This window comes from Rhea americana, unplaced genomic scaffold (assembly GCF_003343005.1).
Source record: "Rhea americana isolate MKP2758 unplaced genomic scaffold, rheAme1 scaffold_153, whole genome shotgun sequence".
NCBI classification, from domain to species: domain Eukaryota; kingdom Metazoa; phylum Chordata; class Aves; order Rheiformes; family Rheidae; genus Rhea; species Rhea americana.
The window spans coordinates 258,423-272,339 of NW_028185628.1; the positions used below are offsets into that span (position 1 = coordinate 258,423).

The 13,917-nt window shown below is 36.4% G+C and overlaps 1 protein-coding gene across 1 annotated transcript in view; it reads right to left on the bottom strand.

Moving 5' to 3' along the window:
- Positions 1-13,917, bottom strand: part of ARB2A (ARB2 cotranscriptional regulator A) — a 266,638-nt gene that overhangs the window by 224,546 nt on the left and 28,175 nt on the right. The gene's annotated exons all lie outside the window — the stretch shown is intronic.

A 13,917-nucleotide genomic window follows, 5' to 3' on the forward strand; every position in this document is an offset into this window, starting at 1 on the left:
TAAGTTACCATTCAAAACATTTTCATTAAATCAAATTTGGAAACACCGATTCGAGTGCTTTTCCTGCTTTGTTTTTAAACAAGCTACAAAGAAGAAATATCATTGGTTAAGAAGGTTTATAAAATAAACTTAATAGCCCATAGTAATTCATTTTAAAATGGGTGTATTTAAGAATACTGTTAGTTAATCATGAATATTTATGTTGATGGTGTCCAAGAAGCATATAGTATCCTTTCTTCCTAAGGAATCACGACTAAGRAACTTGTATAGTCAAATCATGCTGCATGCACACCTACTAACATTTGCTACATTAATTATTAAGACTCCAAAAGACAACTTATCAGTATAGTACTTCCCATTAAGCTATTTGCGCAAAAGTATCAGGACAAAAGGAAAACAATAGTTGATAATAGAGCTCTGTACCCTATAAATGATTCACTGTTTTAATGAATTTTACTTATACTTYGAGCAAGAAATATATGGTTCTGAGTACAATCAGCAAGAGAAAGTCCTATTACACAAAAAAGTGTATCATGAGCTTTTAGTATAACACGACAYCAATTAAGAACAACCATGACAATTTCTTGTTTTATATAAACGTCAAATATTGTGTTTGATCTTCTACTGAATACAAATATTGTCAGAGGAAAAAWGTTCTTGTAAAATGAGGTGCTGTGTTTAGCATGCTCTTAGGTCAATTTTTCATTACAACTACTCAATACTGAGCATGTCCAGCTAATTCATATCCCCTAACTGATAACTATTTATTGTTTGGAATGTAACAAAGATAAGGAAGTAATGACAATTCCTTCTAAACAAAGATGTAATAACCCTGTCTGATTGGGAAGTTCTTCCTAACCTCCAGCTTTTGAATTTTTTTTGTATAGTATTTCATAAAAGTATTAAATGGGCAATTTTAATCATATAGATAAAGATAACAGACATCAGGAGCAGTGAGAAACATGCTTGTGTGTAATTTATTTTACTCATACCACAGTTGCTTGCTTGGAGARTTCCGTGCAGACTTGCTTATGTTGAGTAAAAAGATAGAAAGATACAGGAAAGCCATTTTAAATTCAACAGATGCCATCTAAAATAAAGTGATCACAAAAAATAGTGAAGAGGATAAAATAAAAAAGCGAGAGGGAAGGAAGCTTAGAAAGCAGAAGGATTCTCTGCCTAGAAGCAACTTGTTTTRTGACAAAAGGATTTGGTATGAGATCTCTATGCCGTGACAACTGAGCAGAGAACTTGCATCCAGGATGAGCTACCCTATATCTATAAAACACAAAAACATTTTCATTACTGTATATGACATACGGTYCTGTGGTCACATACAGACTGTGATCATCATCATCATCACCACCGCTATTGCCAGTCAATAATGTAGGCAACCACCATCCTTCTAGTCTCAGAAACAAATGGAGGTGCACAGGCTGAAGGGCACTCCTGCTTCGCTCTGGTTCAAGCCCTACTGCAGACAGGGGAGGCAGGAGGAACTCACTGGCACACGGCTTGTGAGGAGCTCAACAAATCACTACAGAGTTTGGCAGGAAGCAAGGTGACAAGTCGTTGTATTATCATCTACACTTTTCCTAAAATCTTGTTCTCCACACTTTTCCTTTCCCACCTGTCTCTTCTACAAGCTTGTTAGGCTGGGACTATCTTTTTGCCAATGTTCATGTGGTGACCCTAATCTAGTTGAGCTCTGAGACAATAACGTAATATAAACAGCAGCCGGTCCTGCTGTACTTGAGCTGTGCATGACACAAGCTTGGGAAGCTGCTCTTGCAGAGTGCTCCTGCGCTCAGGACACGGAGCCAGCCGAGGGCACGCAGCTGCCCCAGAGGCACCGCGAGCTGCTGACAGAACCAGTAGCAATTCATGAGCAACAGCAGGCACAGGCAGACAACAACTTAGTTTGTAATGAGAACCTCATTTTTAATCCCCAAAATGATGGCAGAGGCCAAGCCTTTTCTTGGGCTAATGAAACAGAAGCTTTGTTTTTTAAACAGTAAAATGCCTCCGCTGATGCCGGAAAAAATTACTGCTGCTCCTTCTGAKAGTCAGCCAAATACTCCAGTTTTGGCTAGGTTGAGGGGAAACAAATATAGTGGTTTGTCCTGCTATTCCTGCTCTTTTCCCAACACAGTATTCCTAAAATTATGGATTGTAGTGAAGAATCAAGAATGCACACGTTCCTCAATGTGGGACATCAGCCCAAAATTACATTACCACAGTATGGGTTAGGATCTATTCCATTACTGAATATGATCTGTCAAAAAAAAAAATCTTAAAAAAAAAGTATTAAAAACATGCATCAACCTTCACTTCCAACTTGCACTCACCTTATAATCTATTTCACTTCTGTTCACATTACCCATATTATCTCTGAGGTTATCGGTTACTTTTATGTCAAAAAAAAATAATGTTATTAAATATTGCATTGCAACCAAGCAAATTCTGCTTTCTAATCTATACCCTCAATTGGTTTCCTGTAGAGGTGGAAAGGTAAGAAACTCATAAACACAAGAAGATCATAGTGAGTAACTCACCAAGGATCCTATCTTTGTAAAAGACAGTGGAAGAATAGATATTTTTAAATTCCTGGATAGTCTTGGAACTGGAAACAGAATTTTCTTATGTGAAGATCAACAAATATCACCTTACAGATTTACTGTGGAATTCTTACAAAGATACTGTATTTGTATAAAGAAAAATATTTATGACATACTTTATTACTTTGGAGCTTTAGCTTATTGATGTAGAACCGATCGAAMCCATGAAGCCATGTATTTGCAACTCAACATGTACCTTGATCATTTCCACAAGCTGATTTCAATGCACCTGTTCTCAAATTTTTTATCAACCTAGAACTATATACATTTGGAAATATGTTTGCTTGTTAGGTATTAGTGTGACAGAGAACACTGAATAACACTGACATCAGAAGTACTGACTAGAGTTCTCACAACGTGATTAATCCTTACTTAGTCCCTAGCAAACCAGCTTCCAGTGTTCTCCAGTATTCCCAAAACAGTGAAGTGAGAAGAGCTGTGACACAGTGAACTGAGCAGTAGATTGAAATGCAAGACAGGCTAAAGCTTTACTCCTGGCTGGCAACTATGGGCCCAACCTCATGTTGTCATATAATCTGTTTCTCTTCTTGTCCATTAGAAACTAACCTGAAAGCACACGCACGCCTAATGAGCATTTGTTGCTGAACACAACTGAGTTGAGCAGGGGTATATATGCTGGCTTTTAATACTTTCCCAAGTACATCACATTACGTTTCTTAAGAAAGTGGCTGCTGGAAGGCAACACACACTCAAAACTCAAGTATCAGACGATTCTGAGTACGTTGTAGAATCCATACAGAAAGTAGCACTTGAAAGAACCGTGGCTGCTATGCAGCAAGTAACTCTATCTTTCTTCTTTGAGTCTATGTCTTATTCCAATTACAAGTCTTACAGTCGCGAACTTCCTGAAGGATAGGTGGGGAACACTTGCATAAGATTTGTAGTGCTACTTACAAAGCTGTCATCAGTTTTGTTATTGTATTTAACAAAACATCAGTGAACTGTTACATCTGAGCCTTACAAAAGTTCGAAACTAGCACATTTTCTCCCTTAAGTTTGCTTGGCAGCCATGTGAGCCTATCAACACCCCATCTAACAATCAGTTTTCTTATACCTCACTGTAGCGAATTTTATCTGTGGTACCAGAAAGCTCTACCACCAGTCTATGAAGACAGACCTCTGCAGCAGCCACCCATGGTTAAAATRTTCCTGCTACAAAGCAGTTTGCATAATTTTTATTGATCAGCCTGATCAAACTTTGAAGCTAGCCCTGCTTAGAGCAATGGAATTGACCACAGAATTACCAGAGATGCAGTCAAAAGATTTCTTTGACTCGAAGATAATAAGCAGTACTACCAGTAAACTTACCCGAGATATCAATACTACTTCCAAAACTAAATGACTTCCTCATTAGAGACACTGAGCATCCTGTTTGCTCACATAATTCATTTCTGAGTATTATCTATTAGAATTTGTATTACTGTTTTTCAGAAGAAAGGTAGAAAAGGTACCAGATAATCTAATTGTCATCAACTCTAGCATGTACCATTTTTGACCAAGTATTCCTGCCTTCTAAAGATGCACCAAGTGGATTTCTCCATTCCTCACAAAGATCTCTCCCACAATATTTGTCAAGAAGTACATGGAAAAAGACATTACCCCTTTCTCTCATTAACAGGTTTAGCCAAAAGGTAAGTTCTTGTAGACCTTTGCTGGGATAGTAAGTGCTGTACCCACAAGGATATCTGGAAGGGAAAAACACGGTCCTCAGCCATTACTGTAACAGTGCACACCCGCATGAGTTTCACAAGCACAAGAATATATGGATCATACTGATCAGTTTTGCCCATACATTTTGTACATACGACAGAGACTTGCATCTGTCCTTTTGGATTTGATTCAGGTAGATGGTATGTGTGATATTTACAACACTTATATTGTAGTAAAGCATGTAATAGTTAGCAATCATTTGTCACTGCCTGACAAAAACCTCCAAAAGGTGCATTTATTACCCTGACTGTTGTAGTTCCCAACTTATCACTGAAAGAAACATCAAGCCATTGAAATACAGGAAAAGGATTTTTGATTTCTATTATATCTTTGCCACTTATTTAAATGATATTCTGGCCATTCACTTCTTTTACATGTGCCAAATCTGAGGATAGCTGCTTTCACACAATATCGACATATGTATGTGTACACGTGCTAAAGCAGTTGCATCTTGAATCTCTTGAGTTCTGGGTATGTTGGGTACTATTTTCCAGTGAACAGTTTGACTACTTTGAAAAGCATGTCTGTTCTGAAAAAAGATGCTGATTCCTTCCTTCAACGAATCCATTAAAGATCTATGAAGTTTTAAAGCAGGAGGAAGAATAAAYAAATGAAGCAAAGAGCTGATGCAGCTATCAGCATTCTCTCCTAACATCTTGGATACTTCATTCTGCCTCAAGAAAAACAATTCCTATACTAGATTTTCATTTCTATCTATGCTGAGAGCTATTTAAGCACTATTCCCTCCCTCCTTTGCTACCTGCAGTTTCACACAGCTTTTTAATTAGCACATGGTACAAAATTTGTTTGAAAACTTAAGATTAAGTTCTAAATCTCTCTAAGTTAGCAATAAAGGAATATTCACTTGCTTTGATCTGATGCATATTTCCAAAATACCAAGTAAGGTAGGATAAAAAGTTGATACAGAACAAGGAACAAAAATGTGAACATATTTAATGGCAAAGAAGCAGCTATGTAAATTCTAGAAAACAAGTAGCAAACCTTGATAATCAGGCAGTAAAAACACTTCACACTTTCCCAATATTTTCATTATATATTTATTCTTAGAATTAAAAACATCTTCTAGTTGCGTGTCCTGAACTTTTTTTCTCGTTTTAAGCTTCTTCCTGCCTAGAGTCTTCAGATACTATGAGTAATTTCCTTCTTTTGTTTATACTRGTACCACACGGTACAACCAGCTGCAGTAACATTCCTTTTGTGCCTGTTGTATGAATATTATACAAAAACAAAGTTCTTAACTTCTATTTTTTACTGTATTTATTTCAGTTATTTTCCATATTTTTCATTTTTCTAACCAACATCCTGGATGTGAAACTACATGCAGTATCTAAAATGCCGTCTCATCAAGAACTGCAGTTTGCAGTGGACACACAACCTCCTCTTCCTACATATATGATTCTTTACTCTTGCTTAGCATTAGCATTAGTCTGCTGAATCAAAATTCTCATCAGCACATAAGAAAGGTATGTGTCCTAATGTTGGAAAATATATCTAAAAACCAGTTCAGGTTCTACACTAACAGAAATGCTTTCAAACACATATTTTACATCTATTTGGACTCTGCGTGCAGCTCTCACATGCATGAAAGAATCTGGATGGATATGTGTTAGTCTTTATCCAAGGAAAAAAGCTAGAAAAGAGTCCTATATACTGGGGATCAGGACAGAAGCTGAAAAGATTCTATCAACAGCAAAAATAGGAATTAAAAACAATGTATTAAAAATCAATTTCAGAATTTTAAAGACCTTGTGTTCTAAATGGTTCTTGTTTTCATTAAGCTTACTTATTTTAACATACTTCTCCAAACCTTTTTTCTATATGACAGATCTACTGTGAAAGAGTACAAAATTAACATCATACCCGTACAATTTACAGCTGCTGAGGTGATGCCAAAAACATAAGCACTTCCCCATGCTTAATTCAATGACAAAGAGAAAATTTCCTTGTTTTCCCTCCACAAAGATCTTTTGTATCTCATTACATACAACAACATATTCAGGATATCACCCAACAGCAGTGGTAACCAGCAGAGCAGAGAAAAACGGAAGTGAAAGAGTAGGGTATGTAGGAAAAGTATTAAAAATTGAGCTTCTCTCCAGGTTCAGCAGTAGATCTCGTTTCTTTACCTTTTCTGCAATATAGAACCACTAAAAAAAAAAAAAAAAAGAAAAAGGAATAATGAAATCAAAGGAATTCCCCGTCCCTCTCTTACGTGAATAAGTTTATCATGTGTCTGAGAAGACTAAACTTCCAGCAACAACAAAAACCACACACTGGGCTTTGTGCAAGAGAAACTGGAAGATCTGGCAGATAGACTGGAACAAGTCAAAAAGTACAACTTCTGCAAAAATGCAAGAGGCAAATCTACAGCCCTGGAATGCAAGAAGGAATTGACACTATTTGCAGAGGAGCACAAGGCTTTCCTACTGTTGTAGATGTTAAAGTGAAAGAKTTAAGATAGGTAACTGGATATTAAACCTCTATAACCCTAAGCAATAAACCTAGTGAACTCATCTTCCTCAATAGTCAAAACTGCAGCTAACAGCCTCAGGCACGCTAAGTGGGTACTTCTGCTGCTGAGCTCAACAGCAGTTATCTGGTACCGACATTCAGTTGTGATTGAGTTAATATGAATTGAGCAGCTGGAGCATCTTAAAGTAATTTTAGGTTGTTTGCATATACAGAAATACAACGCTCTATTGATTCATAATTGAATTTTTTCCTTCCAAATTATCCCTATTAAGATCTGACACAGCTGATACAGCTTTATTAAAAAATATCCCTCTTCTGCTGAATTTTAATCAAAATATTCCCAGAAAATTCAAAGATATGGGTCTCTTGCTGAAGACACAGAAAGTATTAAATTCTTGATCTTGAAGAAGCTAAAAATCCTGTGAAAGAAAACTAAAGAAAACTGTTCTGGAGCTCTACAACTGAGGTAAAATAAAAAAATTTTTTTTAAAAGAGCTACTTGATGAAGGCAGATATTTGCGTATCTTTAGTTTACAAAAGAACTCCTGCTGAAGTACTATAGAAATACTTTTCACAAAATTTTTAATATCATTGATGGAAAMAAGAACTGAGGAAGTACAAGGCAAAGATGAACCAACTGGTTTCATCAAGAATACTTATTTCTGTTCTGCCTAAGGACAACTTCTATGTAATTTTTTTACTCTCCTACTTGCCAAAAAATAAATTTCTTTTTCACCATTCCTTTAATGAAAAGTAAACAAACTATATCCCATCTTGCCTCCTTGCTGCAAACTCTGTTGATTCCAGAGTTTACTATTCTATACTGTAGATGGGGTGCAATAGGCTATATTCTTTTGAAGGAGGCATAATTAGTAAGACCTATGATAATTCAATTTTATTTTGCTATGCAATAAATCTTGTTTCTTTTTCTCACAAGAAAAAGAAGAAAGAAGGGCATGGCTACATTTAGRCAAAAGTGGGTTGCTATTATTTTTAATTTCAGCTACACAAGAATGGTTGGTACAAAAGTTTATTAAGAACTCCCAGTCTAAACTTTTGCATATACCCAGGATGGCAAGAATGGTTCTAATTGAACTAAAGCTGCTGAAGGTTTTATTTTTAAAAAGCTCATGATTAACTCATTGAAACACTCCCCCCACTCCAATTTTTGTCTTCTTTTTAACAATTAGTACCATTCTTCAAATTGCAGCAACTTGCAAGTGCTTTATAAACAACCATCTGCCTTATTGTATCTTCTCTGCTTTTCACTGTTTATCAATTTAAAAATGTAAAACACATTTATCAACACATTTATCAACAATGTAACAAATTCCCATCTGGGTTTATGAGATGCTCATCATTTCTTTCAAGAATCATGCTAACAATAATTATGAAACTATCTCTGAACCTTTTGAGTACTGTCATGTTACTGTGATGAACCAACCTAGTGCCAATTGCTGCCTACAAACTAGAAGAGTTCACTGAAGCACATCTGACATAATCACTCCAGTAAAAAGTCTTCACAAACAGCAGATTTTGAAAGCAGATTTAGCATATGCAAATGAATATACTGCATGCAACAAAGATTCATATTTAAATTTGTATTTCCTTACTATTAAGGAAATACTCTTCAATCCCCACTAAACTGTCTGTCCATCTTCACTCACAAAAAAGCAATGGTCAAGATAAATGGATTTTTAAAAACTGAAATCCTTTTAAGATTATAAAGACACTAAAAAATATCAGTTATATTTTCTATGCTCAGCCTATACTAGCATTTGCTTTCTGTTATCAAGTGCATTTGTTTGAAAGTAAGAGTGAAGTAAAAGAACCTTAATGAAACATTTAATTACATATGGCAACCAAGCAACAGCCAGTAGAGAGAAATTTGTCCAACATTTTCAATATCCTGCCCCACTCTCAGGTGCTTTTACCGTTATCTAGTCCAACTAACATTTTCTGTATTGTATTTCTACTTTACATTTATCTGTCGTGAATTGAAAATAACCAAGTTAGTATCAAAAAAACCCTATAACAAATAAGGTATGAACCAATAAGGTACGATTTCCTAAAGAACTGCATTTATAATTTATCTTGGTGCCAGAAAGTGAAAGTTCTCATTTAAGCCTTTCCTTGGTTGCATTTGAAAAGCCGCTATTCCATGCGGATTCTTCTATGTCTAGCAAGATATGCAGCTGCAGCTTTACTTTAAGGAACTTGTAGAGTCTCTCTCTTCTGCTCAACTGCTTATTTTTGCCCAATTGTACAATTTAATTATCTTTGTGATAATTGTAAATTATTACAATATTGTAAATTACAATATTGTAAAATTTTGTTAAAATTCTGCAACTTTCACTAGTAGGTAGGGCATGAAAGGCACAAAAATAGCACACTGCTACCAAAAAGACACCACCCAAAATGTGATTTAGCCATTTGCAAAAAGGCTAAAGAAAGGATAAWGAAAAATACTTCATTTCAATGAGATGCTTTCACTCTGCCTTCAAAGCAGGACTTAAAAGTTAGGAAGGGTCTGTGTTAGGTTCTCAGWGAAGATTTTTATTACCCCCTTGAAAATTTACCCTTGCTTGACTATGATATAAGACACTGAAAAAATTCAGTTCACACATGCTCAGACACTTGGTAAGTATTTGGAATCTAATTTCTCTGAATTGAATAATCTCTTCAATGGTTCTAGCCAACTGCGGGGTGGATTAGGCATCCCATGAAAGGGAACAAGCATGAATCACTCCACATATTATATCACTCTCAATTTATTTCATCCTCTCAGTAAGATAATTTTTTCCTACCAATGAATAAACAGCAAATACATAATAAGTCAAGATACACAATGTAATTTCACTTAATTCACAGTGTGCAGCACATAATTTATTACGTTAAAGTCAGAGAAAATGTGGAAAGTTTATTAAACTGTCTGTGCAAAGAAACTGAGACTAAGTGTAAGGATTTCTACTAATCATCTGCAAATTTTATTTGGAACTTGATCCTGCAGCTCTTATTCACAAGATCAGACCTATTGAGTTTATTCACATGAGCTTCGGCTGCAAGATTGGACCTTAAGTACTATCAGGTGCACGTGCAGCCTATCATCAGATTTTGGATTATTCATGTAAGAAGCTACCCTTTCAAATGCAGACTACTTAATGCTTCCTTCTTCATTAACTTACATGTCCTCTTTGCTGCTCTATGCTTTCATTTGTGCTATGTAAATAGCTTCTTTCTATCAGTCATCCAAATAATGCTCTTTGCAACCAAGGAGGAAATTAGCAGCAGGTGAAAGCTTATTTTTTAAATTATGTTGAGACCAAGCTGTTCCTTAACTTAAAGGGAATCTAGAGAAAAAAAAAAAACACTCCTTAGCAATCTTAATTATGGTTTGTCATTGTCATAATTCCACATACTTATTTTTTTCCACCCACAAATATTAACCTTGATGGTTAATCTGCTTTATGATGAACTGGACCTGAAGTTATGTACATACTTTAAAGCATTTTATTTGGTGGGTCAACACTTCTCTGAAAATATGAAATTAACTGTACCTTATCATATATGAAACATGTAAGAAACTTTTGACTTTAGTGTTTATTTCTTTGTTTTTCATATCATTTCTACATAAATATAAGGTATTTTCYTGTGCTATGGTGTGGCAGCTGTCAAAAAATAACCACAATTCATCTGCCTATACACTTCTGCAGGTCAGAAAGGCAGCAATTACAAGAGATGCCATATAGTAGCCCTTAAATAGGACCACAGCAGAGATGCTTGTGCCATGGTCCACATCATAATCCATGTACATACAAGTCCTTTTTCACTCTTTAAAAAGACATGGATAGTCAAGGAAGCTGCCAGTGCAGGTAAAAGACTCTTCATTAGTGACAGCACTGACAAAGCATGTGTGCAAATGCATAAATAGCCTCCAAGCAGTCACTAAATTATAATTACCCAGTGCTAGATGTAAGAGACATACAAAAGGATAAAAACTAGCTGCCTTTTGATGCTAGGGATACCCTGGTTCCTGAAAGACATGGAAGCAGAATATTAACATAACTTTTCTCGAATTAAATCTCTTCATCAACACAACTGATATAACTGGCAGAATGCAAGGTGAAATCCCAACAATGAACTTTTAGTAGCATCTCCTCTGTAATAACAGCTAATTTTGAAGTCATGATGAAGGAGGGACTGATGCTGACTTGGCAATTTCCACAGTCACAATATCAATTTAAAGTGCAATACAAACAGTGAATACAGACATCTAGTTGAAGTGCAAGGAGACAGATCACAAGAATCTAATCTAGAGTCTAATCCAGAATCCAAATCTCCATAACTCCTGCCCTAAAAAGCACAGAATTCAATCTTGAGCCAAAGTGGTGTATCTGCAACAACTGAACTGTTGTTACTAAGTTGTTCTGAGTCCTGCTTCAAACCTGCAGTATGGATTAATAAGCAGTTAAAAACAGCTGCAACACCACATTCCATGCACTTCTGTTGCTGTTTTAATTTTAAAAAACTAACGGAGAGGACACTCTACAGAACTCAGTGCTACAATAGCAATGACTGAACCAGAATAAGAAAATGATGAACAGTTCACTAAATTGACTATTAGGAATACATTTCAAGAGGCTGCAGAACAAATTATGCACTGAAATAACAGATCAATGAATGAAGCATAAAGAGATGTAAGAAGCGGAGAAACGGATGAACCGTTGCAATTTGTGAAGAATCAATTTCCATATAGTCAGAGTCATGGCAGAACTTCACAGATGATATATTCATCACTTTTGACTGCAAAAAAATATGGATTACCAAATAGAAACTCCTTAATGCTCCAAGAAAGAGAGAACAATGCTACAGCCAGGCCAGAAAGCGCATCCATTCCTTAAAAATYGGTAAAATGTAATAAAAGCAGCCTGTACTGTGTATGCTCAATAAAAAAATTGCCTYAGGCAGGAGGGGTAAATACCCTTTAAAATTAGACTGCCAGTATATAATGACTGAACTATCTTTGGAAACAATGTCCACGCTGATTATGTAAGACCCTTGGACCAATGGTACAAGTCTAGCTCCTTCATCTTCTCACTCTATGTTTAGCTACATAAGAAGTCCACAAATACATATTAGAGTATTACAGAGTAGCTACATAGTAGAGTACTCCTAAAGCCAGACAATGATGACTCAAAGCCAAAGACTGAAGGCAACATTTATTATGTCATCTTACAAATCGTATGAGCTACTACATCTTAAGCTATCAGTTTGTTGAAACATCTCACCCTACACTACAAAATATCTAATGAGAGGATAATGTATTGCTTGAATACTATTCAACATTTATGATCCACAAATCTACAGCACAAAATGAAGTCTTGTTTACACAAATAAATGAAATCACCGCCCAAACCAAGGGCTTTGCCCAGTGTCCCCTTAGTGTCCCCTAAGCTCATTCTATGCCAAACACAAGCCTGTAGAACGTGTTTCAATTTGCGGCCTTTTGAAAGAATTGTCGTGTAATATCAAACGCCTAGCTAAGACAGTAGATGAAAACACAGGTGAGTTTTTTCTCTGTCTGGAAACACAAAACGAATGAACAACTTAGAACAATTCTCTCTYAGAGCAGGATTCTCTGTCAGATTCCTGACCTCAAACCTTCCTTGTCTTTTATCTCCTAATATAAACAGTGTGTATTTAAAAAGATCGCTCAAACTGGAAGCAGAAGAGTGACTATAAAGTAAGGCAAAATGACAGATCACAGATGTCAGGCACCCACTCTGTGAACATACCCCACCCCTAAGTGAAATCTCAAAAATCTTTCATATTACTATGGGTTGAAAATGTGGCAGTCACAGCTCAGACGCACAGAATGAAGAATTTGATGATGTTGTCAAACACCTACCTGAAGGTGTGGCAGTAGATCAGCCCACATGGAGATACATGAATTTTTAAGTGATTTGGGCAGCACACAATTATATTTGGAAAATGGAGCTATTCAAACAATGTAGACATATGCAAATGTCTGCATACACAGATCATGGAATAGGTGCCAATCTGTGTTCTGCTGGAAGAAATGCGTAATATCAAGTAACTACATAATACAATAGCTTTGGTCATAGCACATGCTCTGTTTTGGAAAGACACATAGTTGAGGGGGAAGGACGCGAGAAGCAGCATCTGCTCCCATCATCTTCTACCCTGCCACAGTTCTTCCAAGCACTTTAAAGGGATGAGCAGGGGGATGAGGAAGTAAGAAGAAAGGTTCTTAAATACCCAAGACTGAAGCTCGAGTAGGACAAAGCAGTGCTTCATAGCTGTGGCAGCTCCAGTGTAATCCATTACAATGGCAGAGTCCAGGCTGTCCCCKTTCACAAACGGTGGGGCTGAACCCGCCACAGTGTACCAGATCACCCCTCAGAGGCCCCGCAGGGTCAGTATCAGCTTTTCATCACAGACACACAAACAGAAAGGCTGTTTCAACCTTGAAGCCTCTTGAGGAGCCATAGCAAGAAAGTGGGAGATAGATACTAATTCATGTTATCCCTGGTAGATGCAGTGGCTTTTTATACATTCCCTRGACAAAAAAGTAAAACCCGCATGACTGAAAATCCACTCTGGTTTATCCTAAGAATGTGGATTAATTGATGAATTATTCTTAAAGAACAGAAATTCTTTGCAACATAAGAGAGGAGAGCACATGTGTTTGAGTGGGAATCTGTAGCAGTTTAAAGCKTTGCAGAATTGAATTGTATAGTATTGGAGTACGCAAGTGTGAACCTCCCATCATTCTTTCCTCTTCCGGTCTATTCCTCTCCATAATACAAAATTGCTATCCCTCCTACTTTCTCATCCTAATATCCAAACTCATGTTTAGGGTAATTCTCAGATCAGGCTTCATTCAGTTATTAGGGTTCAAGAGAGAATGGAATGTTACTTGTGTTATTCAGTCAATCAGATACAGACTTGTGCTGTATACTCCTTTCTTGATCTGCACGCTTAACACCTATATAAGTTCCCAGAAACCATCCTGTTCTAACTAGAAAAGACAGTGYAATTGTATATTTCTTTA